Below are 6,000 nucleotides of genomic sequence, written 5' to 3' on the forward strand. Positions count from 1 at the left end.
TAGGAGATGTTGACTACCTCGCCTGGTGTACATGAGGTCGTGGGTTCGATCCCAACCCTAACGCCTGTTTCTGTATATTTGGAGTTTGTGTGTGTCTCTCTCTCTCTCTTTTTTTTTACGATCAGTGGAAACAAGAAGATGCTCCCCTCATCATCATCACGGTGGCTAGGAGATGTTAACTACTTCGCCTGGTGTGCAGGAGGTCGTGGGTTCGATCCTGACCCCGACGCCTGCTGCTGTATATTTGGAGTTTGCGTGTCTCTCTCATCATCATCATCATCACGGTGGCTAGGAGATGTTGACTACCTCGCCTGGTATACAGGAGGTCGTGGGTTTGATCCATACCCTGATGCCTGCTGCACCAGGGGCCCACCAATGACCCCCCCTGCGTGCCCGAAGGCCCTGGGGGGGGGGAGGGGGGGTCACTCCCCGGTGCGGTCACCGCGAGGCAAGGAAACTTTGTCCTCCCGTGATGTCCGTGATTACTCACAATCAACGTTTTTGGGTGTTAGATCGCGTTATTTATAAATGTGTCGTAACCCTCCACCACCCGACACGGCCAATCAGTAAAAAAGGGAGTCACGTTGACAAAAGACAAAATAGTTCACTGCTTTAGCCCACCGGTGTGTTGAAGAGTAAAACCACAACATTTACAGTTTTTTTTTAGTACGACGTTTCGCTGGTAATTGCATCCAGCATCATCGGGCAATTCGCCGTGATTACGTTGAACAACAACAACAAAATCAAGAGCTTCACAGCTCATGTGATTCCTCCTCGAGTCACACCGCGAACGCGACGACACATTCGCCGTTGTGTTTTTACTAATAGGGTTTTTCCCCTTTTTTCTGGCAACAAAACTGACACCTTTTGCAAGCAATCATGTTTACATTAACCACAATGCTTGCAGTCAAATGCAAACAAAAAACAACACTCTGATAATGTATACATTGTCTTTGAAACTGATTGGTCCACACCAGAGACAGCTTTCTTTGGAGCCTCGTCTCATATGGTGTTCGACCAGATGACGCCAAAAGGTGCACAGTTCAAAGACAACGCAACTACCAGAGTAATGAGAGCTCGGGGTGGTTAATGTAAGCATGATTCGTTGCAAAAGGTGTCAGTTTTGTTGCCAGAAAAAAGGGGAAAAACCCTATTAGTATATTTTGGTACTGGCAAAGGAGGTCCCATGATGTAGCTGCTCACCCCAAGCTCTCATTACTCTGGTAGTGCGTCGTCTTTGAACTGTGCGCCTTTTGGCGTCATCTGGTCGAACACCACATGAGACTAGGCTCTAAAGAAAGCTGTATCTGGTGTGGACCAATCAGTTTCAAAGACAATGCATAAATTATCAGAGTATTGTTTTTTGTTTGCATTTGACTGCAAGTATTGTGGTTAATGTAGACATGATTCCTTGCAAAAGGTGTCAGTTTTGTTGCCAGAAAAAAAAGGGGAAACCCCCTATTAGTATATTTTGGTTACTGGCAAAGGAGGTCCCATGACGTTGTTGTGTTTGTTGTTTGTTTGTTACCGCGGCTCCCCGGCAGCTGCGGCCGTGGAGGAGGTCGCGTTCCACCACGGATCCGAGAGTCTCCAAGTCGCGGCAGATCGCGGGGACGCACGGAGCGGAGGCGTCACAGCGCAGGGACACGTGGCCGGCACGAGCCTCGTCACTCACCGCACGAAGCCTCGACACGCACTAGGGTGGGGAGGAAGGGGAGGGTGGTGGGTCAGGTGGTGGTGAGAGTCTCGCCTTGAGAAAGTTGGTGGTGGTGGTGGTGAGAGTGGTGGTGGTGGTGAGATTCTCACCTTGAGAGTGGTGGTGGTGGTAGTGGTGAGAGTGGTGGTGAGAGTGGTGGTGAGAGTGGTGGTGGTGGTGAGAGTGGTGGTGGTGGTGAGAGTGGTGGTGGTGGTGATAGTGGTGGTGGTGGTTGTGAGAGTGGTGGTGGTGAGTGGTGAGTGGTGGTGGTGGTGGTGGTGGTGAGAGTGGTGGTGGTGGTGAGTGGTGATGGTGGTGAGAGTGGTGGTAATGGTGAGAGTGGTGGTGGTGGTGAGAGTGGTGGTGGTGGTGGTGGTGAGAGTGATGGTGGTGGTGAGAGTGGTGGTGGTGAGAGTGGTGGTGGTGGTGGTGAGAGTGGTGGTGGTGGTGAGAGTGGTGGTGGTGGTGAGAGTGGTGATGGTGGTGAGAATGGTGGTGGTGAGAGTGGTGGTGGTGGTGATGGTGGTGAGAGTGGTGATGGTGGTGGTCGTGGTGATGGTGGTGAGAGTGGTGATGGTGGTGAGAGTGGTGGTGGTGGTGATGGTGGTGAGAATGGTGGTGGTGGTGGTGACGGTGGTGGTGAGAGTGGTGGTGGTGGTGAGAGTGGTGATGATGGTGGTGGTCGTGGTGATGGTGGTGAGAGTCTCACCTTGATACATAGAGACACATAGAGATACATAGAGATACACGGATACTTATAGAGACAAACAGAGACACAGAGACACACAGAGACACATAGAGACTCACAGAGACACACAGAGACTCACAGAGACACACAGAGACACACAGAGACACATAGAGACTTATATAGACTCATAGAGACTCACAGAGACTCATAGAGACACACAGAGACTCATAGAGACTCATAGAGACTCATAGAGACACACAGAGACACACAAAGACTCATAGAGACACACAGAGACACACAGAGACACATAGAGACACATAGAGACTCATAGAGACACACAGAGACACACAGAGACACATAGAGACTCATAGAGACACACTCATAGAGACTCATAGAGACTCATAGAGACACACACACAGAGACTCACAGAGACACATAGAGACACACAGAGACACACAGAGACTCATAGAGACTCACGTCGAGGCGACAGAAGCTTCTGCTGCTCGTCACGGAGAACGGAGTCCAATCATCGCTCTGCTCACGACCACAGTTGTACAACAATCATCAGCGTCATCATCATCAGCGTCGTCATCATCATCGTCATCATCATCGTCATCATCATCATCATCAGCGTCATCATCATCATCGTCATCATCATCAGCATCATCATCATCGTCATCATCATCAGCGTCATCATCATCATCATCATCGTCATCATCATCGTCATCATCATCGTCATCATCATCATCATCATCAGCGTCATCATCATCAGCGTCATCATCATCATCAGCGTCGTCATCATCAGCGTCATCATCATCATCGTCATCATCATCATCGTCATCATCATCGTCATCATGATCATCATCGTTCTTATAATATTAGCAACGACATTGTTGTCATGTATCGTGAATGTTGATATACTGATCACAACAACATCGCCTGGTGTTGGTGATTGTGTCACTGATGATGGTGTCACTGATGATGCAGGTGATGGTCATGGTGATGGTAATGATGGTGGTGATGTTGATGATGCTGGTGATGCTGATGATGGTGATGATGATAATGATGGAGGTAATGGTGATTGATGGTGGTGATGGTGTTGATGGTGGTGATGGTGGTGATGATGATGATGATGCTGGTGATGGTGTCAGTGATGATGATGGTGATGGTCATGTTGATGGTGATGATGGTGGTGATGTTGATGATGCTGGTGATGCTGATGATGGTGGTGATGATGATGATGTAGGTAATGGTGATGATGGTGATGATACTGGTGATGGTCTCACTGATGATGGTGCTGGTGATGATGCTGGTAATGCTGATGATGGTGTCAGTGATGATGATGGTGGGGATGATGGTGATGGCGGTGATGGCGCTGGTGATGTTGATGGTGCTGGTGATGCTGATGGTGATGATGGAGGTAATGGTGATGGTTCTGCTGATGCTGATGCTGATGGTGATGATGGAGGTAATGGTGATGATGCTGATGATGATGATGGAGGTGATGTTGATGATGCTGATGATGGAGGTAATGCTGATGATGCTGCTGATGCTGTTGATGATGATGGAGGTAATGGTGATGGCGGTGCTGATGGAGGTGCTGGTGATGCTGCTGCTGATGTTGATGATGGAGGTAATGCTGCTGATGCTGCTGATGATGATGGAGGTAATGCTGATAATGCTGCTGATTCCGCCGGTGCTAGAGACCATCACGACGACACTGCTTCTGCTTCTGCAGCTGATGATGGTGATGATGGAGGTAATGCTGATGATGCTGCTGATGCTGCTGATGATGATGGAGGTAATGCTGATGATGCTGCTGATGCCGCCGGTGCTAGAGACCATCACGACGACGACTGCTCACACTGCTTCTGCAGCTGATGACGATTGATGATGATGATGAGCATAATGAGAGCGCACGCCGCTACATATGTTTGATAACGGCGACGCTGCTGCTGCTGCTGCTGATGATGATGATGCTATTGGTGATTTTGAAAACGTCTTGGTTTAGCCAAATTTGTTTGTTGGAGTACAGAGTTAGACTGATCACTTTTTAAATAAAATAATTATTACGTTTTATGTTTATTATTTTATTATTTCCCTTCTACGACGTTTCGGAGGCAACACAAGTCTCCGTCATCAGGTGGGACCGTCACAGCTAAAATTACTGTATCAAGTGAGGAAAAAATCCAAGAGACAAGCCCTTAAATACATTTCGATTTAAAGCTTTCGTGACTGCAGGGATTCATCTTCTCGGTTCTTTCGGTAAAGTCACTTTGAAGGGAAATAATAAAATAATAAAAATAAAAGATAATAAAATAAGAAAAATGGTTTTTAATTATTTTATTATTTCCCTTCTACGTGACTTTACCGAAAGAACCGAGAAGACGAATCCCTGCAGTCACGAATAATAATAAAATAAAAATAAAAAATAAACACAATAATTATTTTATTATGTTTTATTTTATTATTTTATTATTTCCCTTCTACGTGACTTTACCGAAAGAACCAAGAAGATGAATCCATGCAGTCACGAATAAAAAAAAACACAATAATTATTTTATTATGTTTTATTTTATTATTTCATTATTTCTCTTCTACGTGACTTTACCGAAAGCACCAAGCAAGTGAACTGCACCTGGCATGTGAGACGACGTTCTCTCAGGCTCCTGGCCTCCTCGAGGGAGCCGTTGATGCGGTAGCTGCTGTACTCCCCCCGCAGCACGAACAGAGGGTCAAGCTCGGCGTCGCTTCTCCCCACGGCGACCAGAGCCACCAGCGCCGCCACAACTCCCACCACTCCCAGCATCTGGCCAGAGGGGGGGGCAGGGGAAGTGGCGGGGGGGTGACGGAGATCACGGCGTTGCTGATGATGCTGATGATGATGCTGATGATTAGTCTGCTGATGATGATGTTGTGGCTGATGATGCTGCTGATGATGTTGCTGCTGCTGATGATGTTGCTGCTGATGATGATGCTGATGATGATGCTGATGATGATGCTGCTGATGATGATGATTATGCTGATGATTAGTCTGCTGATGATGATGTTGTGGCTGATGATGCTGCTGATGATGTTGCTGCTGCTGATGATGTTGCTGCTGATGATGATGCTGATGATGATGCTGATGATGATGCTGCTGATGATGATGATTATGCTGATGATTAGTCTGCTGATGATGATGTTGTGGCTGATGATGCTGCTGATGATGTTGCTGCTGCTGCTGATGCTGCTGCTGATGATGATGCTGATGATGATGCTGATGATGATGATGATGATTATGCTGATGATGATGATTATGCTGATGATTAGTCTGCTGATGATGATGTTGTGGCTGATGATGTTGCTGATGATGTTGCTGCTGCTGATGATGTTGCTGATGATGTTGGTGATGATGATGATGATGCTGATGTTGCTGCTGATTAATCTGCTGATGATGATATTGCGGCTGATGATGCTGCTGCTGGTCATGCTGCTGCTGTTCCTGATGCTGCTGATTATTCTTCTGATGAGGATGTTGCTGCTGCTGATGATGATGCTGATGATGATGATGTTGTGGCTGATGATTAGTCTGTTGATGATGATGTTGTGGCTGTTGCTGCTGCTGATGATGTTG

This window comes from Lethenteron reissneri, chromosome 57 (genome assembly GCF_015708825.2).
Source record: "Lethenteron reissneri isolate LAM-NWPU_2019-01 chromosome 57, ASM1570882v1, whole genome shotgun sequence".
Classification (NCBI taxonomy): domain Eukaryota; kingdom Metazoa; phylum Chordata; class Hyperoartia; order Petromyzontiformes; family Petromyzontidae; genus Lethenteron; species Lethenteron reissneri.